Source organism: Enhydra lutris, unplaced genomic scaffold, assembly GCF_002288905.1.
Source record: "Enhydra lutris kenyoni isolate GAN:26980312 unplaced genomic scaffold, ASM228890v2 scaffoldscaffold23, whole genome shotgun sequence".
NCBI classification, from domain to species: Eukaryota; Metazoa; Chordata; class Mammalia; order Carnivora; family Mustelidae; genus Enhydra; species Enhydra lutris.
In genome coordinates, this window is record NW_019154107.1 from 24,602,411 (window position 1) to 24,628,404 (window position 25,994).

Sequence of the window (25,994 nt, forward strand, 5' to 3'; positions counted from 1 at the left end):
CAGAGGGAGAGTAGGCCTCCAAAGCAATTGAGAGGACCTAGAATTAATTGTTAAATTCTGTGTCAACATGAACTTTTGGAAGTTGGTGTAAAGTTTCAAAACCGAGGACATGAAATTCAACCCCACCCTGTGTCCTAGTTCTCCATGTGACCCATCACCGAAGAATTAAATGACCCTGGTGCATTGATTTATTTAATTATGAATGTAGTCAAAAATATTTAACGAATACCTGAACATTCTCACCACCCTGAATGTAGTTTAAAAAAAAAAGTTTTATTGAGGAAAATTTACATATGGTAAACTTTACTCAATGAGTTCAATGAGTTTTGACAAGGTATAAAGCTTACTATAGAATCTGTATGTGTCGTTTTTGGTATAAAAGCATCCTAGGTGAAGTTTTTGATCTCAGAGATCTTAAAATCCTATATCTTCAAAACCACTCTTACAGAGTTCCGTAAGATGGTTCTCAGACAGGAAATCTCTGGAACTCTCACCATGATAACCGAATTTCCTCCATTCTAATTACCTTCATCATTTGCCTGATGGGATCAAATAAAATCAAGGAATGCCAAGACGCTGGGCCTTATAGACAAATGAAACAGCTTCTAGCTTAGTCTTTAAAAAATAATAGTTCTGGGATTTTTAGACGCCCTCCCCCAAGTCCAAAAAAAAAAAAAAAGTAAAAAAAAAGAAAAGAGAGATTCCTATAAAAAGAGCTAATACTCATTCAGTGCTCACTACATTTGAGATGCTGTTCTGTTTTAATATACTAATTCAGTGAGGTCTCGCCACAACCCATTGAGAAAAAGTACTATTGATCCTGCCATTTTATGGTCGAGGAGAATGAAACACAGAAGCTCTCACAAGAGCCAGGCAGCCTCAGTCCAGGTTCAGAGTTCATAAACCACACATATTGCTTTCCACGGGGACTTGGAACCATCATCTTCATAGATCACATCTCTCACGTTCTGCTACAGGGGGAAATTACACTTCAGAAGATCATCTGCACTTTATTTGGTTCAGCGTGTTTTGAAAATACACTTGTATCTTGCACTTTGATAAGCACCCGTCTAACAGAAAATAGGAGCCCACCGCAAAAGATATAGCGAAAAGCCCAGGCTTCGTTCACTGTTCTATCAGCGATCCTAACCGAGGAAACCCATTTTTTAAAAGAGCCGGATCTGACATTTCATTATTTGAGTTCATCTGTCTTTCTGAGCCCTGTCCTTGGAGGCCGGGCAGGGGGCTTTGAGCTGGTGGCCAGAGCCCCCGGCCACCCACACACGGTGTACACAGCATTGCACAACCGATCATTTGGAAAGATAAGGTTTGGATTTTTAACTCCAGTGTTAATTTTACCTCCATGAGGAAAAAAAAATTTTTTTTTACATTTATCTATTTTTTAAACATTTCTATTTAGATTCAAAATTGTAGACAATTCAATGCCATTTCTCTTATCAAGCATCAGTTCGACAAATGAAATATGAAATAACATGCAGCCGTAGTAACCGCTCTTATCGTGGAACTCAGACCTGCTAAGCACGCTGAGGCTTAAACAAAGGGGGTTCAGAATGAAATACGACATCGCTCATGCACACTAGCATTTTGTAGTCCACAAATGGCACTGTCTTTTCGTCTGCGCAGTTACCCAACGGTATCTGATGCCAAACACGAACAGTTATTAAAACAAGCCAGGATCTTATTAAACCATTCAATAGCAACTTCTCCATGCCCAGGTGCCTTAAAAGATCATACACAGAAAATTACAAAAATAGCCTTAAATAGGGCAAAATGAGACCATGTGGTTGGACAGACCTTACAACTGGTCTAATGTTCACAGGGTAGGGGGATGGGGAGCAGTGTTCAATGGCTTTTTGGACATCAAGGGGCAAAAACCGATTTGAAAGATAACCGGTCCATGTATGGGGGCTTAAAGTCTCTGCAATTTTAGGAGGGAGTTTCAGCGAACCTAAGAAACTGAGGACTTGGGAGTCTGGTCAGGACATGATTAAAATTAAGGGGCGCCTGGGTGGCTCAGTGGGTCAAGCATCTGACTTTGGCTCAGGTCATGGGACCCCAGGGTCCTGCGATCAAGCCCCGCGTCGGGGGGGTGGGTGTCCCTGCTCAATGGGGAGTCGGCTTCTCCTTCTCCCTATGCCTCCCCCCAACTCGTGCTCTCTCTCTCTTTCTCTCTCTCTCTCAAAATAAATAAATAAAATCTTAAAAAAAAAAGATTGAGAAGTAGCTCACCAGAGGTTCGTCACTGATGACTGGGGGAAAGATGATGGTTTAACCGATGGAAGAATAAGCAAATACTGGACTCCACAGAGCCGCCCCAGCTTACAACAGGGTTAATTTCTCAAGAGTCCGTTCCTCTGCCAGTTATTGGGAACTTTTACTGCATTTTGTCACAGAACAAAAATAGGAAGGATGATGCTTTCTCTGGGAAGTCTGGGAATTTTAAAATGCCATACTAGAGTGAAAAGAAAAAAAAAGAAAAAAAGAAAAAGAAAGAAACCAACCCCAAATCAGAAAGTAGCGAACATACGTTTGCCTGAAAAACACTAGGTAACGTGACTGGTACTGTTTAAACACTTAGGCAATCATTTCCAGACACAAGTGAAAAAACAATAGCCGTTTTTAAAAAAGAAAACATTCACAGTAGTAATAGCCACTGTCATAAAGCAAGGAGCACTTGTTTTGTTCTGGGAGAAGCACTTTACAAGCAAAGCTCCTCTGGTCTTCAACGCGCAGAGAGGTATTATTATCCTCATTTTAAAAAGAAAAAAAAACAACAACAACGGAGGTTTAGAGACATTCACTGACTTGCCATCGATTACACACTCAGTAAATGGCAGGTCACAGCTTAATTCCAAACCTGAACTCTTTGCCACTACCCTTGGACCAAAGAGGAAAAATTAAAAATACGGCAACCCTATTACCCTGATTGATGCAAAGTATCTTAAAACATTCTGCTCTCCATCTAAACACAGGACCCTTCAAGTGCCAGTTGTTCTCTTCGATGGATAGTTAACTTCGGTAAGCAATTGAGGAATGAGCTTCTAATCACTTTGTACTTTTAAAAAGTTAATTAAACTGGAGCCGATCATGCAGGATCAATTAATATTTCACAACCGAATTATCTTGGCACATTCAGGGACAGCCCTCTGGTCCTGACAGGTCCCTGATAAGATCATTTCATTTGTTGACTCCAGATGGTACAGTGGCTATGGTATTTTGGCTCAAAGAGCCTTCCTTGGATGAATGACAAAGAGCCCAGCACATGTGAGTAATGATCGGCTAATGCCTAATGCCATGAAATCATAAAAATATTGCATCTTTCTTCTCAGGCAGTTTATCTGGAAAAAGATGTCATCAAAGTGATGAGTATCTTGATGATTTGGAACCCACACGAGCAGACGACATCCAGATTATTTTAAATATCCAAAAATCAGTGGTGTGTCGAATTATTAGCATTCAAAACTTCCAAGTTGTCGTGTCATGGAAAACGACCCAAGAGTTAGATGAGACAGGAAGACTGTAAAGTACTGGAAACAAAAGGTTTTGTTTTGTTTTGTTTTTTCAAGGCGTATTAGGACTGGTGGAGGGATTAGGACAGGGAGGGAAGAGAAAAATCATTATCACCACGGGTCTCGCCTCGTGCTTTGCTTTGTCAATTCTGGCTCATGTCCTTCCTATCGAAACCTGAGATTTAACGAATTTTTTCAGAGTTTTAAAATGCAAAAGTTAATTGTTTTGACAACATTATGAAACATCAGTACTTCAATACCGCGTAAGGACTTTTTTTCTCAGTCTAAAGCTACCCACATCCACAGAAAAGTATCATGTTAACAAAGGCTGACAAAGAAATTCACTGTACCTCAAAGCATCTCTAACCTTATAATCCTGGTAAAAGATATAAGCCTTCCCCCAGGAAGGATGAAAGCCAAAAATCTGCAAATAGCCCTCGATACCTCTGTCACTTCTGACAAAGCAATGGTTTTATGAGAAATTTCTAGAAACAACCAAGTGACCTTCTGATCAAAGAACTGGGATTCTTTGATGTCTCCAAAGAGAATGCCTTTTAGTTATTTAACACAAATACACACACACACACAAAAGGCCTGAGTAAGATAAAAATATAGCCTGTGTGAAATAAATTCATTAAAGGAAAGTGGTATTTGTAGATGGAATTCGATGGTTAATTGCTGAACTTTTCAACACAGAGTAGAGAGGCAGGTAAAAACGTCACAAAACAGCTAACATTTTGAGCACTGACCATATGGCAGCTTCTCTTTTGAAGTGTTTTACATATAAGAATTTATCCTTGCAACAACACTGTGTAGATGTAAAAAGTAAAGCACAGAGAGGCCAAGTCACATGTCCAAGGTCACACAGCTAAAAAGTGGCAGAGACGGTATTCAAATCCAGGCACTCTGACTCCAGATAACAAACATGCCCAGCAGCTTTCCTCATACTAAAGGGTGAAGCACTGGGAGCCTTGCAGTAAACCTCACGGACCACACAAGCAACAGGGTCACTGTCGGCACATTCTGGGCCTTCGTGTAAACTACAAAACGATGCGCACACACCCCTTAGCTAAATTTCAAAATGGTGCCCTTCCTTTCGGGAAAATGCAGCACACAACCATGCAAATGGTTTGGCTGGCGGAATGTGGGCTGGACCGCACCCTCTCTGTCACTGCCATCAGCCAGGCAACCTTGTGTAGGACACCTGCCTGAACGGATCATGCTGTGCCCTGAAACTCAAAAAACTTATTTCCTGGATGATAAGAATTTAATTATCCGTTCTTTGTCTCCTCAGTGCTAGGACACAGTTGGCGCTTAGGTGATTACGGAATGGATTCATTTAATATCCTTCAACAAAGATGACATTTAATTACTTTAGTCAATAAATAAATAACCGGCCATAATGGTGTCTATGTAAACATAGTATATTTGATTTAGTATAAGAAACTAAAGTATTTGCACACACCGAAACTGATTTCCTCTAGTCGCCCCAGAAATGGTAAAGGGGAACATCTGGGTGGCGCAGTCCGCTGAGTGTCTGACTCTTGGTTTTGGCTCAGGTGCTGATCTCAGGTTCATGGGATCAAGCCCCGGGTCGGGCTCCACTGGCAGCACGGAGCCTGCTTTTCTTTTTCTCTCCTCCTGCTTGCACACAACTCTGTCTCTCAAATCAATAAATAAGTCTTTAAAAAAAGAAATGGTAAAGGATACTTTTGACTTTTTCATTCTTTTTTTAAAAAAGATTTTATTTATTCATTTGACAGAGATCACAAGTAGGCAGAGAGGCAGGCAGAGAGAGAGAAAGGGAAGCAGCTCCCTGCTGAGCAGAGAGCCAGACTCGGGGCTCGATCCCAGGATCATGAGCCGAGCCGAATGCAGAGGCTTTAACCCACTGAGCCACCCAGGAGCCGCCCCCCTTTGACTTTTTCAAAGGGAAAGAGTTGGAAAGAAAGAGCCTACTGATACTAACCACATTCTAGTTTATAGCATCGTAGTTTCCTGGATTCACACACATTCAGTCCTTAACATGACCCGTGAGGCTGGCATTATTATTCCCATTCTTTAGATTAAGAACTGGAGGCTCAGAGAGAGTTGAGGGCTTGCTCGGCATTACACAACCAGCTACATCAGAGCCAGATCTCAAATCCAGTTCTGTTTCTAGGTCCTGGGTGTTTTTCATTAGTCTCATGACTTCCTGTAATACACAATGGCCGTGTTAAAAAAAATATTTCCAAAGCATGTCAAATTTTAAAATTAAAATATATCTTCATTCATTCTCTCGGAAAGAATACAGGGATAAAAATCACCTGCAGCCTGTCCGTGCCCAAAGCCCTGAGCCCGTATTACAGGACGATCTGAAAGCTTCTGGAACACATGCAGTGTCCTTGAGGTCAGCTCCCCTGAACTACTGCTTAAGTGCTTTGGCCAAATGGTTCTTTCTCCTTAAGTACGGACTGACTTCTCCGTCCGGAGAACACATCAACCCAACTCTTGGGAAAAGAGAGACAACATCACATAAACCAAACATTTCAATCACTGAGAAACAACATCCAGGCCCATACTATTCACGTTTTGCTGCCAAATAGGAGAAAGACAGATTCCAAGCCTTCTTGGAAGATCTTTGCTCTGCTTTCCCCAAGACAAACAAAATATATAACAGAAAACCAAGTGACAATCGCTTCTCAAATGAAGGGGACCTTTACCGAAGCCTCAGGCCGTGGGATGATTAATGCTCTTGAAAAGAATAAAAAACATCAAGCGTTTGTGGGTTGCCATAGAAACCTTTCTCCAGATGATACCAGAAGGAGATTGCTTCCAAGGCCTTTCAGAATAAGTCTAAAGCCATAAAAACTGTTTCCTCATCATGACTTTATATGTAAATGATCACATTCTCCTAAAATGTCAGCAATCAGAATAAATCTTATTTCATAAGCAAGCTTTTATCTTTACTCTTTGTTGCTGGAAAGGAGTGGGACAGCTTTTGTATATTGTAATCTGGGTAGACAAACTTTGTTTTCACTTTACCTCAGTATGGAGGCCCATTAAAAAAAAAGCAAAGCCAGAAATTAAAGCTTTGTCTATCGCAGTTTTTAAAATGAAGAATATAATACACAGACTTGTTATAGAAAACTAAACTTTTAAATCACCTGCCTTGAATCCTTTTGGAAATTCCATGGAATATGTATAAATAAGGAGATCAAGAGTACACTTATGGTGATGAGCATTGCGTAATGTATACAAGTGTTGAATCACTATACTGTACAACTGAAACTAACAGAACACCATACATTAATTATACTGGAATTAAAATCAATCAATCAATAGTAACCACTCAATAATTATGGGTTCTTTAATAAGTAATGATCATTGAGATCCCAAGAGTCATGATTATCAAGAACAGAATTCTCAGATGAAATTAAAGAAGAATTTCTAAGTAATATCTCTGCCCAACATGGGGTTTGAACTCACAAACCTGAGATCAAGAGTCATGTGCTCTGCTGACTAAGCTAGCCAGATGCCCCAGAAATGTTTTAATACTATTCGTATCAGAAAATAGTAGCAGAAAACAAGGAGTTAAATGTACTTATCCTCAAAAATTTAGGAGATTAGTACTATGGAACCAATAGTTACCACTAGAAATCTTAGACTGATAAGAGCAATTTTCTTGAGATATATCTAATCAGTATGCTAGAAATTAAATACTAAAAAAAAAAAACCAAACAAACCCTGTTTTTTAAGTTTAGAGGGTAATCATAGAATACCATGATAATTTCCTTGAATGTAACTTGAGGAGGACATATCTCATTGCTGTGATAGTAGCCCTCCTATGGAGTTTTAGAATCACAAAAATTTTTTCAGGTGGAATATAAAATGGGAGAGCTATCATTCAGAACCCTTTGGCTCACCCACTCCCTAGAGCCTAGTCTCTGAAAGAACTAGGTGTTACAAATGCCCTGAAGAGGGTGAGAGGCTTGCTGTAGATTACCTTGATATATTTCATATACTATATGCTAGCTAACTGAACATAATAAAAAAAAATAAAATAAGATAAATTAAAAAAAACTTTTTTCATGAAAAACGAGATGATGAATTTTAGGAATTCGGGAAGGAGAGGATAAAATGTGGGCATGACCAGGGAAAAGAAATCGGGGTGAGATGTAAGAAGTAACTGGAAGAAATGAAGTTACAAAGGACTCCATCTATGCCACAGTCTGGTCCTCCCCTCCATCTTCTGGGAGCCTAGTGTGGAGCCTGGCCCAGAAGCTTTACTTTGTCTGCCCCTGAAACACTCCAGTGAACCAAAGATGAATGAAGTCAACTACAGCGGTCTGCAACGACCAGAGTGGAATGTTGCCAGGTTCAAGGACAAGCCAGAACACCACCATTCTGTAGAAAAAGCTCTAAGGCTAACAGATCTCGGCCTGGCTGTATGACTGACCTTGGACAAGAGTCCTCACCTTCTGGGCCTCGTTTTCCTCATCTGTGATTAAATTTGGTCCTTCCCATTCTGTGATTAATCTAACTGAGACAAGACAATGATTTTAAATAAGCTGAGATTTCGTAACCCCAAAGCATTGTGTCCAAAGGCTCTCCTGTGAAAATTTGGGTGATATCAGCAGGTGTCAAGAGGTGATGAGATTAATCATATTACTGTGACAACAAACAAACACATGGCTTTTAGGGACACCTGGGTGGCTCAGTCGGTTAAGCGTCTGTCCTGGGCTTAGGTCATGATCTCAGAGTCCTGGGATTGAGCCCCACATCTCACTTCCTGCTCAGTGGGGAGTTTGCTTCTCTCTCTGCCCTCTGTCCCTCCACCTGCTCGTGCTCTCTCTCTAATAAATAAATAAAATCTTAAAAAAAAACCCACATGTGACTTTTGTGCTCATGGGAGACAAAGAAATGCTAACTTAAACAAAGTTGATTAGTGCTTGCTTTGGCAGCACATATACTAAAACTGGAACAATACAGAGGAGGTTAGCACGGCCCCTGCTGCACAGGGATGACACACAAATTCATAAACAAAGCTGGTTAAGGATAGGTGTGCTAAGGTAGTTTTGGGGAAAAGGTCCTGATACCTGTGACCTACTCAGAAATGCATCAAAAAATGAGACGGATTGATAGAGAGAGAGAGAGAGAGAGAGAGAGATGGATAGATAGTTACAATGGAAAAAAGCAAAAATAGAAAAATGTTAACTATAGAATACAGTTGGTTGGTATGTGAGTGTTGACTGTATAATTCTCTGAAAATTTTCATAATAAGAAAATTCTGGAAAAAAAAAGTTAAGCCAAGTGGTGAGGAGGTACAAACTTCCAGTTATAAAATAAATAAGTTCCAGGGATGTAACATACAACATGGCAACTATAGTTAATAATACAGGACTGATATTGAAACTTACTAAGAGAGTAGATCTTAAAAGTTCTCATCACAAGAGAAAAGCTTTTCTAACTACATGTGGTGGCTGTTAACTAGACTTGTGATGCATTTTGTAATATATACAAATATTGAATCATTGGGTTGTACACCTGAAACGAATATGTGTTAATTACATCTCAATGTTTTAAAAAACATTGTCCAATAAAATCAAAATTATGAAGTTGGTTATTTGAAATTGGAAATGTGTGGATTTTCCTAGATTATATATATTTTTAATTGCAAAATACTTAAGGTTTACCCAGCTTAAAGATGGATGAAACACTGTTCAAGTACAAATGTTTGCTGACCTTTCCTGTATCAACAGTGGCTGTCAGTAATAAGCCATGATGGTTGTTAGCAATGTGCTATGAAGCTGCTGTAAAATAAAATAAAAATAAACACACACACACACAAAGTTAAACCAGTTTCTGTTCACCTGAACTTGTCAGAGACTTTAATTAATGTACTGCATGTCTCTATCAGGAGATACTATTTCCGTCAATTCTTCATCTCTATAACTTATTGGGGGGGGGGACTATGGATGGAAGTGATTTTCTAGAAGGGCAGAAACGTCTCCTTACATATTTTGGGAGACACTACCTAAAGCCACTAGTACACTTGGTCAGTGTGGCTACAATTGGTGGTAGGTCTGTCAGAAAATCCTCCTCTCAAAAACAAAATAAATAAATAAATAAATAAATAAATAAACCTCCTCCCCTCTTCCCTCAAAAAATCAAATATTCTCAACTACACCATTGTCCTTGGGCTGCATGTTTTCAAGGAGCTGATGTCTAAGTAGGGCTTGCTTCTAGAAGAGGGCAAAGTTTAGCAGGAGAGACACCACGGTGGGGTGGGAAGATGGTGACTACAATGTATTTGGAAAAGGGAGCTTCTTGGGGAGGGTGGGCATGTACTTGGCTCAACCAAATTATAGAAAAGTGGAAAATGGTGGAATAGAGAAGGAAAAAGACAGTATTGTACCAAGATAGGAAATAGAAGTTTCCCTTCTCCTTCTTCTCTTAGGACATGCAGTGCAGAAGGATCACCCAGGTGGATGCAGGCCAAAGAGAGAAGGGAAATCCAGGAATCTGGAAGGCCTGGGGGCAGGGCCGCAGCTAGAGTCTAGGAGAAGAGGGGAGAGTGGGCTGCCACCTCTCAGGTCTTGTAAGTTAGACGAAGGACAATGAGATGAGGTAATCTGGGGGCAATGTGGTGTTAGGGGTTGAACTGTGCCCTCTCGAAATCCATATGTTGAAGTCCTAACACCCAGAACCTCTCAGAATGGGAACTCATTTGGAGATGGGGTTGTTATGGAGATCGTTGAGTTACAATGAGGTCATTCGGGTAAGACCTAATCCAGTATGACTGGCGTCCTTATAGAAAGGGAAAATTGGTGACAGGCAAGCACATACAGCGAAGACCATGAGAGGATGAAGCTAGAGGTCAAGGTGAAACTTCTCTGAAGGTCAGCAGACTGTCACAGATCACAACAAACAATCAGAAGCTAGGAGAAAGACACGGAGCAGATTATCCCTCCTAGGGCTCAGAAGGAACAACCCTGCTGACACTTTTCGATTTTTGAGTTCTCACTTGCAGGCAATACCCTTCTGTTGTCTTAAGCCACCCAGTGTGTGGTTCTTTGTTACAGCAGCGTTAGCAAACTAATACACACAGGAAATTTTCTTTTCCATATTAGGGTAACATCACTGCTCATTGAACTCTCTTTGGGATACCATGGTGATAAAAGCTCTAGATGGCCAGGCCAGGCTGGCATTTCTTATGTGCTGAGGAGCCCTGGGGTTTTGGTAGGGGTTAGGTGGAGAGGGAGGGAAGCTGGCCAGCCGTGCTATTTCAGGACCTGGGAAATGGGGCACCAGCCCAAACGGGGGTTACATGAGCAGCTGGGTGAGTCTCCTGGTAACAGAGCTTAAGGATCTGAGTTTCAGCCTTTGAGCTGTAAGCAGCAAAATAAAAAAACAGGCCTTGCCGCATTCAACACAGAGCAGTAAATAATAATCCGGGTGTGTCAATCACCTAGAACCGAGACGAGGAATAGAACTTTCTGAGATAGGAGTTAAGAAATTCACTTTGCCAAGGTTAAACAATTTCTGCGCTTCATACAAATTCCGTAGTATTTTTAGAATGCCAAATGTTAAATCTGTCATTAAACTTTACTCAAAAATTAAATGATGGTGGACGCCATTTATGAAATGATTCAACTTCCTGAGAAAAATTCTGCCTTCAGAATCTCATTGCTTTTCTCGGGGCCAAGGAAGAGCCGTGGCACACGGCTCAGATACGAGAAGTTTCGCCTGCCAGAACACGTGCTCCTGGTCTCTGGGCCCTCAGACCAGGAGGGATGGAAACATGGCGGCAAGCCAAGAGTGTGAACTTAACCAGAAATGCGCCATTCAGAAATGAGTGTGGGGGAAAATGTGTCCTTTTAGGTCTTTACAACCCCTTTCAAACAGAAGTCAGAGCGGTGGAGAAAGCAGTTCTAGCATTAAAACATTGACCTCAATGTCACAGGCCAAGTAAGTTCTGGGTTGTTGGTTTGTTTGTTTTAGATTTCATTTATTTATTCGACAGTGAGCACAAGCCAGGGGAGTGGCAGGCAGAGGGAGAAGCAGGCTCCCCGCTGAGCAGGGAGCCGGACATGGGGCTTGATCCCAGGACCCTGAGATCATGACCTGAGTGGAAGACAGATGCTTAACTGACTGAGCCACCAGGTGCCTATTCTTGGTTTTGTTTTGTTTTGTTTTAACTTCAACCTGGTAGACTCATGTTAAGACTGTAAGTCGCATCCCGAGAGTGTGTAAACCTAGACCCACACCGAAGCGTGCAGATGTGTGCTCGGCATCCGGCATATTCGCACATGAGCGTGCGTACTGGAACTGCACAGCACACATGACCAGGAGTGCTAGACTGGGGTTCCAGGCTGACACAGAGCTAAGAGGTGCACAAGCTGCCCGTCACTGGGAATTGCATGTCACTCTTCTTGCCAAAATAGGGAGACAGCACGCAGCTACTGTCCTCATTCTTTGTTTTGTTTTTTAATTGACTCAACTCAAACAGACCTTGTATCTAGAATTCCAAACCGGTAAGCTAGGAGCAATAAAGAAAAAGGAAAAGGTATGGCTCTCCTGGCATACACCATTAAGGTGGGTGTCCTGTGGGGAGTGTGAGCTGATCCGTGCCGGTGGGAAGGAATAAGGGCAAATGGCAAAGGCGTGTTTTCTTAGAAGCTGTTTTCACCTGTTAGCCTTGAAGCTAACCCTTCCTGCTTTATCACCCCCAGCCCAAGGTCGGCTTCTCTGGCAGCAGCCTACAACTGAGGAGACAAAATACATCTTCCATCACCAGGAAGAGTCGGTAATCCCACCTAGGATTCAGGAATTTGCCCTCCAAAAAAAAAAAGGAAGAAGAGAGGGAAGAGGAGGAGAGGGCAAAACAGGGGAGAGGAGGGGACAAAAAGAAAAAGGAGAGGAAAGAAAAACCCCTACAGGATATTTTTTAATATCCTTTAAATCCTTTAAAATATTCAAGTATTTTAATTTTGATAAAAGACCCTGTTGAAATCCTAGTGTTTCAAAAATTCAATGATAGCAGCTTTTCCATCAAGCTTTTATGTCCTTTCACTCTATTTTCTCTTATTTGTCTCATTTTACTAAAATTTTAATTATGTGCAGGGTTTTTTCCTTTAAAATAGAAAGCAGTGGATCCAGAGCCTTTCCCCTACCACCAGCATCCCCCCCATCAGAAAGTTCCTGCCAGCATCTTAAAACAGGCTGCCCATTCTGTGACTATCTCAACATATAACTGAACTCCAGGCAAAGCTGACAGCCCAAAAGCACTTTCAGAAAACGTGTCCTGTATCACTCTGGCCTCTGCCTTCCTGAATAAGAAAAAGTACTTGCTGATGTGGCTACAGAGAATTTTTCTTTCACATTCCCAGATGCTCTGGTAAACTGCTTCTACCTCACACCTCCCAAGTGCTAGCCCCTGGAAGTTACATCGCCTGGGCTTCTCAGTTATGGATACTGAGGTTCTGGCAAGATCTTGCCTTTCCTTTTCATTCCAAATCAAGGATTGAAAATATAAAAGCAGTGGGGGAGGAGGGGCGAGTAGGCAAAGTGTGAGTGGGAAGATGTAACATAAGAGACAGGGCCAAGAGTTGTGGAGAGATAAAGACTGTGTGTGTTGAACCAAAGTACTTAAATCAAATTTTAAGGGAACCTGGGTGGCTCAGTCAGTTAAGCATCTGCCTTTGGCTCAAGTCCTGATCCCAGGGTCCTGGGATGGAGCCCCTCATGGGGCTTCCTGCTCAGGGAAGAGTTTGCTTCTGTTTCTACCTCTCCCTCTAGCCCTCCCCCCCACTCATTCTCTCCTTCTCTCTCTCTCTCTCTGACATACATATGCTCTCTCTGGCTCTCTCTCTCAAATAAATAAAAATCTATAAATAAAAAAATCTATAAAAAAATTTTTAAAAAATCTCAAATAAAAATGTATAAAAATTTAAAAATCTGGCTCTCCCTCAAATAAATAAATAAAAATCTATGTGAAAAAAAATCTATGTGAAAATCTGCAAAAAACTCAAATTTTAAAGCACTGGAAAGCCATCCCAAACTGTGGAAGACTCGGCTTGAGGGCTACCAGTTTAGGACCTCGCTATAAGCTACTTTCTGGGCCTCGCCTCATTAACAAGGATGTGGTTTCAGCAGAGGGCACCATTTTCCTGGGTCCTCACTGGTACCTCAGCTCTTTGCATGGCTTCAAAGATGGTGGCCCTCCCTGTTCCAAAGCAGGGCTCTTCATCAAGCCACTAAGAAGATTCCTAGCTTTCCTCATATTTACAACGTAAGGATAATTGACAAGCCTGAAACTAATGAATGATCAAAATCTACCCATTTTCCCAGGGTTTTTTTCTGGCTAATGACTTGGGCCCAGTCATCTACTGAGGAGTCAGCTCTAAAACCAGGGCTTCATCCTTGAGTTTTCCTGGTCCCTCATCCCATCAACGCCATTCAAGAGGCTTTTCCTGTTATATCAAACCAACAGATCAGAGATACGTTGAAAGCTCTTCAGGTCCGGCCAAAACCCAGCTTGTGGCCTGATGAAAGTCTTAACAGAAAGCCAAAATAAGCTGGCAGTGTTTGTGAAGATAAGGCCTCAGAATGAACGCAGATGAAATTACTTACATGTTGATTAGATTCAATCCTTTTCAGGGAAAATTACAGTCTAAATCTTGGTGAGAAATCCTGCATTCAATTGTCAGAGTCACTATGAGAAGAGCGCCCGTCACATAAAAATTAACATTGGTGCAAAGATTTACAGAAAAACAAAATATCTGTTGCTTTTTGGGAAAATTATTTCAGGGGTGTCTGTAACTGGGATCCAGTTTCCCATTCATTTTAGGAGATCTGCTCAGTTACCCCAAATCAAAAACAAATTCAGGCACTTTCAGCCAGATTCCATGTTGAGGGGTGCGCCCCAACCCCTGCTAATCCAATTGCCTTAATTCCTTACGTTAAATTGTTTCATATTACTCTCAAAAAAAGGAAATGTTACTCTTTCTGCAAAATTAAACATCTCTCATATTCTGCGTCTGCTATTAGTAAGATGATCAAATTTATCCCCTTCTTCAAACCTCAACTTCCTCTGTAAAAAGGTATAAAAATATTTATCCCCTACCTCACTGAGTAGTTGTGAAAAGAAATTAAGGCAAAATATGTAAGGTATTCAGCCCATCGCCTGTTGCATGGTAAATACCCAACAATGTCTCTTCAGGGAATGAATGAGTCCAGCATCTTTGGGAAGTACTTGGCTTTGAAATTGGAAGAATTAAGTCCCAGCCCTTGGTCTCTGAGACACTGTAGTCTTGGGCAAGGAACTTCTGAATTCCTCCTAAATTCAGTTTCTAAAACAGGATGATACCTCGCAGGAGTTGATGCAAAGACGGTGTGGGCAAAATTACTTGCATATCCTGGGCCTGCTGTTGCTATGGGGTGATAGGCAGGCTGGGCCTGGAAACTGGTTATGCCTCTACTTCTCCTTCCCTTCCTTCGCCCTACAAACACTGACTGACCCTGAAGGCTTTTTATAACATCTCATCAACTTCTGATTCAGTAAAGATGATTTATCTATAAACCATGTCTTACAATATTAGCATAACCTCCTAGGTTTTAATATTTCTTCAAACTGTGCAGCACACACACACAAAATTACCTTAAACTACCTTCTTTTCAACCTGTAACAAAGCAACTGGATAAATTATATCAGGAGCTGGATGAATGTGCACTGACCGCAGCAGAGAGGAGGGAAAGCGATTTTTCTTTCTCTGTTGATAACATTTTTATCACGCACCTAGTGCAATCTAAGCAGTATCTTTTGATTAATCATCACCAGAAATAATATTTGAACATCTCTTGGCTAATATTAAGACCGCTGTATTTGACAGATCCCTTCTTGCAATTCAATGAACGATTTGACAGATCCCTTCATGTAACTCAATGAACGATGCCTTTGAACTTCAGGGTATACTTTCCCACTGTCCAAAATGGCTATTTCATACCTTTTCTTTAACTCCCTACATGGCACCACCCACCCCAGCCCTTTGCAGCTGATGACTCTGTTTCATTTTTTATTGAACTCATTCATCTTTCACAATAAATCGCGCAGACACTTTCGCCTGTGTCTCTCTGCGCTACTTTACCTCTTATGCCTTAAATGAGCGGCTTCTTAAGGGAGCCTACCCTCCCCTACTCTGGATCCTGTTCCCTCCTGGATTTGCTCCGCTGCTCCTGTACTTCTCCCACTCCCTCTAGCCTGGATCACAGTCATTAGGGCACAAACCTGCTCTGGCATCTCCCATCTTCAAAATACCTGTGACCCAACATCTCCTTTTGCCTATAACTCTTCCCCTCTGCACTTCTGCAAAGAGTTCTTTACACCCATTGTCTCTTTTTCCACACCTGACTCTGGTCAGGCCCTCATCCCTACCATTCCTCCTAGACTGTTCTTGTCAAGGCCACCACTGATTTTCCTATTGCCAAATCCAATCGGTCAAGTCTCTGTCCTCAAATCACCGGTTCTCTTTGCAGCTTCTGATCTCGTCCTTCTTGACCCACTGTCTTCACTTTGCATCTGGGCCACACACTTCCTTGAGTTTCTTTCTCTCTGACTCATTGCTCCTGCTCAGATCTTTTGCTGGATCCTTCTCTTTTCAGCCTCTAAATGCTGGAGGAGCACCAGAACTCAGTTCTTGGATCTCTCTTTTTTTTTTTTAAACATAGCTAGGTAGGGGCACCTAGGGGGCTCAGCGGGTTAAGTGTCTGCCTTTGGCTCAGGTCTTGAGCCCAGGGTCCTGGGATCGAGTCCCGCATCAGGCTTCTTGCTCAGCGGGGAGTCTGCTTCTCCCTCTCCTCCCTTTTCATGCTCTCTCGCTCTTTCTCACTATCTCTGTCTCTCTCAAATAAATAAATAACATCTTTAAAAAAAAAAAAAAAGCATTCCCGGGTGATCTCACTTAATCCCATAGCCTTGAACCTTTAAGCTTGATATATAAATTGCCTACTTCATAGTGCCTTCAGCTATTTCATAATCATCTCAAACTTAACGTAGCCCAAACAGAGCTCGAGTCCCCTCCCCCAAACTGGTTCTTTTCCAGACTTTTCCGTTTCAGTAATGGTACCACAATGCCCTCAGTTGTTCGGGCCAAAAATTCAAGAATCGGGCTCGTATCTTTCTTTACCTGACCATCCCACCCTCTGATCACCCACTGGTCAATTTTACCTGAATACAACTGTTTCTTAGCACCCCCCCCACTACCGCCTTGGTGTAAGATGACGTCATTTCTCCTCTGGACTACTGTGATAACCTTGCAACTGCTTCCACTCCTACTTCTCTGATTTCCCAATTTACAAAGCACAGAATATCTTATAAAACAACATCAAATTCATGACACCTCCCTGTTTCAAATCTGCCAGTGACTTACATTGCAAAGAGGTGATCCTGGCATGACTTCACTTACAAGACCCTGGAGGACCTCATCCCCGCCTACCTATCTCGTCATACTACCCTTGGCTTGTGCCACTCCAGCCATATTGATTTTCTTTCCGCTTTTTGAACATGTCAGACTTGTTCCTAACATAGGGGCTTTGCACTGACTGTTCCCATCTCCTGTAATATTCTTCCCCCAGATATTTACATGTTCAACATCTCGTGTCTCGGCTTCTACCTGACCTCTAAGGCAGAGGCATTCCTTGACTCTGCTCCATCACTCCCTCTATCTTATTTTTCATGGACTACTTACCCCTGCTGGTACTTTGTATGTATGTATGTGGGTAGGTATGTATTATGTATGTAAGTACGTAGTATTTATTGGATTGATTCATTGCCATTTATTGTGTGACCTTCTTCACTGGATTATAACCTCTGTGAGGACAGGGATCTTACTTCTACTGTTTCCTGTTTTATCCCCAGCATCTGGGAGAACACCTTGCATGTAGGTCTCCTCAAGAAATAACGGTTATTGGTGGGAAAGAACTCAGACAAGTCAATGAGCTCATTTGCGAAGGATGAAGAAGGGCTCATTTCACAAAGGACTTACTCCAGTGGCTTCATCAGAACGCATTTCTACACAAAAACTGATGTAGCACAGGGACGCCTAGCTGGCTCAGTTGGCTAAGCCCCTGCCTCCAGCTCAGGTCACAATCCCAGGGTCTTGGGATTAAGCCCTGAGTTGGGCTCCCTGCTCAGCAGAGAGTCTGCTTCTCCCTCTCCTCCCTGCTTGTGCTCTCTCACCCTGTCTCTCTCTCTCTCTCTCTTTCAAATAAATAAAAGCGTTTAGTAGCAGATTTTAAATCTGGAAAGCTATGCTGTCATGTCATGCTTTTCTGTACCCCTTCATTCCTCTGAATTTCTGTTTGATTCCATGAGTCCTAACTTCTGGGGTTCCTTTCCTCTGTATAGATCTTTGTGACAGTGTCTCCACATTCATTCTTAGCTCTGTGTCTTACAAGGCCCATATCCACCCCCCCCAATTCCTTCTGTCTCTCCTAATGAACCCAAACACAATGCCAGTGTTTATCTATCTTCCTGTATGTTGATGTGGCCAAAAGTGTACAGAGATTTGCATGTGACCTTAGTATGGGTGAGTTTTGAAACCACTGACCTCCCCCAGAGTTATTTAAAAGTTGTTAAATCACCACACAAACTTTACATAGAATAATACCACAAGGAAAACATGTTCAAGAAAGTTTCCTTATTGGATTAGGCCATCTTAATTACAGTATCAGAATCACCGTGTGGCTAATGGCCATAGCCCTTGGGTGTGAGATCTCTGCACTAAAAGGGGTTGAGGGGCTGACAGAGGACTACATGCATTACAAGGGCATCATGAGCATTTCAACCTCTTGGCTAAAATGTTTCTAGTATTAGTTGCCTATCTGTTCAGAAACAGAAACACCAGCTCATTCAAAAAGAAGAATGGATTCCACCCCAGATTCTAACCACAAGTCAAGAAGAAAACTGAACTGGGGATGGTTGGGTGACTCAGTGAGTTAAGCATCTGTCTTCGAGGGGCACCTGGGTGGCTCAGTGGGTTAAGCCTCTGCCTTTGGCTCAGGTCATGATCTCAGGGTCCTGGGATCGAGCCCCGCATTGGGCTCTTTGCTTAGCGGGGAGCCTGCTTCCCCCTCTCTCTCTGCCTGCCTCTCTGTCTACTTGTGATCTCTATCTGTCAAATAAATAAATAAAATCTTTAAAAAAAATCTGTCTTCGGCTCAGATCATGATCCCAGGATCCTGGGATCGACCCCACCTTGGGCTCCCTGCTCACTGGGGAGCCTGCTTTTGCCTCCACCTCTGCTGCTCCCCCTGCTTGTGTACTCGCTCGCTCTCTCTCTCTCTCTCTCTCTGTCAAATAAATAAATAAATAAATAAAATCTTCAAAAAATTTTGAACTAAAGATAGCCCTCCCAGAAAATATAATTGAATAATAGACCTAAGAAGAATTTTCAACTTGACTAGTAATTAAAAAAGAAAAACAACCATTTTCAGCTCTCAGTTTAAAACACTGAGAAATACCATTTTTGCTCTCAGTTTGCAAGACTGAAAAAAAAAAAGAAGGCTATGATATTAAATGCTACCAACAATGTGATGGAAAAATTCTGGCTGAAATAATCACTGGTAAAACAGTTGAGAAAAACAATTTGGCAAAAGCCTGAAACTGTCCATTTCTTTAAAGCAGAAACTGTTACTCCATGATTCAATTCTAAGAAATAATACCACACATAGAAAAATTATTATTCCACAGATCTTTAGTGCCATGTCATTTATAATAACTCACATGTAATATGTAATGTCCAATAATCTCATATTGGTTAAGTAAGTTATGACACACCTATTCGATATTAATTAAATTATGTTCAGAAAGACTGCAATATTGTGAAAAATGCTTGTGTTTTTATATCAGGCGAGAGATATAAAATTGTGTCTGTAATATGACTATCAATATAAATGTGTGGCACAGGTGTGCACACACACACACACACACACACACACATAGAGAAAACAAATGCACAAAAAAAAGGCTGGAAGAGGGGCACCTCGGTGGCTCAGTGGGTTAAAGCCTCTGCCTTCGGCTCGGGTCATGATCCCGGGGTCCTGGGATCGGGCCCCGCATCTGGCTCTCTGCTCCGTGGGGAGCCTGCTTCCTCCTCTCTCTCTGCCTACCTGCGATCTCGCTCTGTCAAATAAATAAATAAAATCTTAAAAAAAAAAAGGCTGGAAGAAAATACACCAAACTACTAAGAGCAGTTGTTTTGTTTTGTTTTAAGTAGGTTCCATGCCCGGTGTGGAGCCCAGCGTGGGGCTTGAATGCATGACCGTGAGATCAAGATCTGAGCTGAAATCAAGAGTTGGACACTTAACCGACTGAGCCACCCAGGTGCCCCAAGAGAGGTTGTTTTGGGTGCTAGGACTTAAAAAATGAAATTACTCATCCAGATAATTCATCCAGAAGTAGTATAAAAAAATAACTTATTTAGTCATGAGCTCATGCAAGTAGTTTTATTTACTAGACTATTTCCAGGATTCGCTGCATAAATGGTTTACTTTTGTTATAAATTTATACTTCTTAGAGACCTAAAATAAAGCAGAGTCACGTAATTGCCTAAACTGTCTATAAATCACATCTATCTTCCTTCATATTGCCACTAACCCTCTGGATTTCAGAAAAAAAATTCTATGCAGGCCCACTGATAGAACTGTTTTCGCAAGGTCAACTGTATATCAAACCAAATAAAAATAAAATGAACTACATGCTATTTATATAATTTACTTCAATTACAACCGAATGATCAGATTGGGGAAGGGAGAGAAGGATGTACATTATTTTTTCAAAACTTGGGAGCTGTTTCCCTTAATTGCTTTTTCTTTCAACACCACCAATACATCTTTATTAAATTGTTCTGTGAAATTTGGAACTTAATAACATTATTTATATTGCACTTTCTAAACTGATGAATGCAGTGTAATTATTGTTCAACAATTAAGGGATTGAATTTGGCATCCTGATCTGTAACTCCAGGCTCACCGGCCACCTCACACATCTCTTCTCAACTAATATTCATACCTTGCCCCACTAGAAAGCTCTGAAAAGATAATTGGTCAAGTCATTAAAAGAAGATTTCTGCAGTTATGTTTAGCCAACACAGAGAGATGGCTTTAGAATTTAGATCTTGTTGACTAAAAGTGTTCACAAATAATGTCAATTTCTCCCTAAATTGCCATAATAGCTGTGGCCCATCTTAAACAGGGAGTTTTTCCTCTGTGATTCAGTTTATTTCTTTTAAGATTTTATTTATTTATTTGAGAGAGAAAGAGCGAGTGAGCATGAGCAGAGGTGAGAGGGAGAGGGAGAAGCAGACTCCCTTCTAAGCAAGGAACCGGATGCGGGACTTGATCTCAGGACCCTGAGATCGTGACCTGAGCCGAAGACAGATGCTTAACCGACTGAACCATCCAGGCATCCCTGGGGTTCAGTTTACATGATGGCCCTACTCAGAGGGGCAGAAAAGCAGACGCCATGGAAACGTTGCCATAAAAGTACCGAAAGCTTAAAACTGGGAAAATTTATTGGCACTCTCAGGCATTAACTTTTTGCTGAAAGTTCAGTGAGAATAGTCAGAGAACAGTCTCTTTTCTGAGAACAATGAGCCACATGCATTACCAACAACCTGCCAACCAGCAAACAAAAACTTCACGATGAACATAACAGTATATGGCCGCCTCATTTTCAGTATTCCAGTTTTCACTGCAGGCCACCCTTCTGCTTTCTATTTTAAAAGGCTTCCCTGATCTGAAACCCTTGGAAACAAAGACATTTCAGAACTTCAATTATTTTCAGATTTTAGAGAGACAACCCAGTACAGAGACATATATTATGGGACAGTCCTAGTGACAGCTGCGACAACCGCTTTGAAATCACCCGATCATGTCTGCGGTCAAACATATGACTAAAAGCAAACACAACACATCAGTTTTGGCCAGGTTTTGCTGAAAGCTCGAGAGAACAGTTTCAGTTTTCAGTGTTCTGGGCATGTGGGCAGCGCAGATAAGGAACTGTGCTCTAAAGCATGGTAGATTTGAGAACTAGCTGCCTTCAGATAAGTGCTGAGGACCCGGATGTCGAAAACGAGACACAAAAACTCAGGGCAAGTAAGGACACCCCCTTCATGAAAAAGATAATTTCCTACAACTAGGTGGTTTAATACTTGTATGATGGGTTGAGTAGACACCCATCATAAAAATCGTATTGAAGTAATTCCGAAGAGGTGGGTAACACAGAAAGATACAAATGCAATTTAAAACCAAAGTTGTTCATGTAGTTCTTAAGGAAAGAGTCAATAAACAAATTAATACTGACTGTGAATCCATCAGGTAGAAGCACCATCCAACGTGGTGTGGGAGACAGAGTGCCTGCCCTCCTGGGCCTTACAGTTGGGAGGACAGAAATGGTGTAAAACCAGATGCCATGGGAGAGTAGAACTGGGGAGCACAGTGTAGTTTGCACAAGGTTGTCAGATATGGAGATCTTAAAAAAACGAGGTTTTTTTTTTTTAAGATTTTATTTACTTGAGAAAGAGAGTGAGAGAGAGCACAGGAGTTGTGCGGGGAAGGGGAGAGGGCAGACTGAGAAGCAGACACCCCACTGAGCAGGGACACTGATGTGGGGCTCCATCTCAGGACCCAAGGATCATGACCTGAGTCAAAGGCAGACGCTTAACCGATGGAGCCACCCAGGCGTCCCCAAAAATGAGTTTTAAAGTAAGTTCTGAAAGATGGTCAAGAGTCACCAAAGTGGCCGGTGGGGGGAGCCTGAGGTGGATTATTTGAGGACTTGCGACATGTGGGCTGGTGTGGTTGCAGAGCCAAGACAAGACACTGGTGGCCGAAGATGTTTCTGAGGTAGGCAGGGGTCAGGCCTCCGGTGTCTGCGCCACAGCCATCATTCTGGACTTAATCCTGGAAGCCACTAAAGGGTCTGAATCAGAGGAGGAACTCATGAGATTTATATTTTAGAAAGATTGCCCTGCCAGGAGAACAATCTGGAAGGATATATGCCAAAATATTAGTAAGAGTCACCTCAGGAGGGTTAGGATGTGGCGAAGGCCAACAGATAATTAGCTTTGTCTTTGAACAACTTCATTTGCCTCGCTTCTGGCCATAAACACTTTTTGTGGCTTAAAAATATTAAAAGTTGAATTTTTTTCCTCATTAAAACCAAATTATTCTTCCTTTAGTGTAAGAATGGATTGGGTAGATACACCCCGAAGACATGTTGCTAAGTGAAATGAGCCATATGTAAAAGGACAAATACTGTATGATTCCATTCATATGAAGTTCCCCAAGTAGTCAAATTCGGGGGGCCGGGGGGCAGAAAGCAGAATGAGGGCTGCTAGGGATTAAGGAAAGCAAGGAATGGGGAATCTATGTTTAATGGGGACAGGACATCAGTTTAGGGTGATGACAAAAATTCTGGGGAGGGATGGCAGTGATGGCTGTACAACAATGTGGATGTCCTTAATGTGGCTGAACACATCAACCTTAAGAACCTTAAGATACGGGATCGAGCCCCGTATCAGGCTCCTTGCTCAGGAGGGAGCCTGCTTCTCCCTCTCCCTCTGCCTCTCCCCCTGCTTGTGTGCTCTCTCTCTCCCTCTCTCTCTCTCAAATAAATAAATAAAATCTTAAAAAAGAAAAGAAAAGAAATGATATCTTCAAATGTCCAGTTAATACAGAGCATAAGAAGCTGAAAAATCTTTCCTTAGATTGTGGGCACTACTCTGGAAAACACTAAAAGTTGAATAAGTGTTTATAGGGGCCAAATACCCTGAATCATTCTGTACCACAAAGCTCAGATACCAAAGATGTAGCCAACGATATCCAACCAGACAAATAACAGTGTGAGAGAAATAGAAGCTCTCAACCTGTGTTTCCTTTCCTCATCTCTTTCCGACCTTTCACTTAATGTAAAATTACACAGATCGAAAGACTGCACATATCACCTTATAAGAAGCATGGATTTGTTGAGAACAAAAAATCTAATATTGATTTTCTCATGTGTACAAGAATTACATGCAACCAAGGACCTTGAGAAATACCGGTCAAATATTATTACTACGCTTTGCATCTATGTTTTTTGTTTGTTCTTCGCCCATACCTGCAATTATTTTAGCAGCAATTGAATAAGATCCCACTTTTGCAAGTTATTTGCAGATGTCCCTTCTCATCATCACTATAGCTTTCCTAATATTTGAAAAATATTAAAATGATGCCAAGAGTTTGTATACAGAACGCATGGTTTGAGGACAGGCTTAAATTCTAAGTGCTCACATTTTTTTTTTTTTCAAGCCCTGTTTTCAAAGAAAAAGGATACATACATCTTAGCCCTCATGTATATATCTTCACCGGAAACTTAAATTCACTAATGCTTTTACTTTTAAAGACTGGTTTTAAACTTATTCCCCAGCGATCCTGAAACCCGCAAATTCCTTCCAAAGGAATTCATCCAGAAGGAAGGGGACCAGATTTAAAAGACAGGTTTCCTGAAACATACCTTTTAAAGAACACGGGAGGAGGAAAAAAAAATGGTCATTTTCACCAGCTTTTCAGAGTTTTTGTTCGCCAACTAAAACCCAGGAATAAAGCAAGCCCAAGTCCCAGACAATTTTTCTTCTGCACACAAACTGTTTTTGCTTCCCCCGCCACACCTTAGAGTCATCTTAACCTCTTTGTACTTTTTCCCATTTCTCAGACGTGTCTGCTGGAAGCTCAATATTGTGGACCGACAGGCTGATTTATCTACAGAAAACTCATTTTCCCCTTGGACACATTCTCCACAATAACAGAGAGAAAGGAACAAGAGGAGAAAAGCAGATCACAGGCAGTGTACTTTGGATGTTCTGCGTTTTATCAACTAGGACCATGTGATTTCCTTTCAGACTCTGACCACAGCTGTGTGCAGCCCGATTTCCGATGAAATAAAAGGCATGTATGATATTTCATCCTTCAGGAGGCCAAAAAGATCATACCACCTATGAGTAAGCCTGAAAAAAATTAGCAGATGACACAGCACCTGGAAACCAAGAGCGGAGTCATCTCAGCATCCATTCTGACTTTGGCCCAAAGGTGAGCTCTGTAAAGGTACACAGGAGGCATCCTTTATCTAAAAAGGATTTTTTTTTTTTTTGGTATGCGCAAGCCAACAATGAAAAGGCACAGGAAATGTAATTTCACCTCATTTCTTGTGTATGTGCATGTGTCTAAGCTGGAACGCTTTCTGGATGTTCATTCCTGGCATCTAGCACATAGAAGGCACTCGTTCATGTTTTCTAGATGAAAGGCTAACAACAGGCACACAGAAAAAGCTTGGCCTGCTACCAGCCAAGATGTGAGGTAAACAGCAATATATAAGGGGCTACATCACAGGATTAGACACTAGCCTATGATTTCCTTTACAGATATCTCCATGAGTAAAGTGTTTTGTCTTTTTCAATCAGAGAACAGAATCCTCAAAGTGTTAATATCATCGTAATACTAACGGTCTAACTCTAGTTTGGCTTGTTGGGGCATGGGAAGAACAGGATCTTTATCTCTCTCTCTCTCTCTCTCTCTCCTTAAATCATCTGTTCAAGTGCACAGAAGATAGAACTTTGGACATGCCAACTCAAAATATTATAACTCATTTAAATGCTATTAGCGGTCATTTCCAAGAAGTATAGTCAAAAGGTTACCTGTCAAAATCCTACAACACACTCCTTCATGATCACGATCTTTCTAGTTCATTTGTTTTTCTAGTTCATTTGTCAGATCCCTCTATTAACGAATGTCCTTTGACCAAAGCCCGCCAACCTGTTAACCTCGCCACTCAAACGCTACCGACCAGCTCCCTCACTTTCTCCCTCAACCATCTTGGATTCTGTTGCCCATGTTTACAACCACTTTTAGTATCTTCAATTCCCTGTGAGAAATCCTATGCGAAGCTGCATAAAACAGTAGCAAGATTATGGGAAGAAGAGGGGTACGCACCAACAGTACTATTTTGCTAAGAACCCAGAATCTAGGGGTGCCTGGCGGGGGGGCTTAGTCGTTAAGCACCTGCCTTCAGCTCAGGTCATGATCCCAGGGTCCTGGGATCGAGCCCTGCATTGGGCTGCCTGTTCAGTAGGGCGCCTGCTTCTCCCTCTCCCACTCCCCCTTCTTGTGTTCCCTCTCTCTCTCTCTGTCAAATAAATAAATAAAACTTAAAAAAAAAAAAAAGAACCCAGAATCTGTGCTGGACCCAAAATGGTAGCCCAGGATAGATGGACAGTCCATGACCTTGTATGTCTCGTCCTCACAGATTATGGTTGTTTGTTCCTTATTTATCCCTTGGCTACACTGCCACAGATGTTTTCAAATCAGCCCAGAGTGGTAAGAGAATTAGATCCCCTGGAGTTTGTTGGGGCCAACATAAAGGTCACCCTCCACTCTCCACCCTGTTCT

At 41.7% G+C, this 25,994-nt stretch overlaps 1 protein-coding gene across 1 annotated transcript in view; it reads right to left on the bottom strand.

The window, feature by feature from the left end:
- The window catches only part of LOC111150485 (amine oxidase [flavin-containing] B), a 101,614-nt gene that overhangs the window by 63,448 nt on the left and 12,172 nt on the right, over positions 1–25,994 (bottom strand). The window lies entirely within an intron of this gene.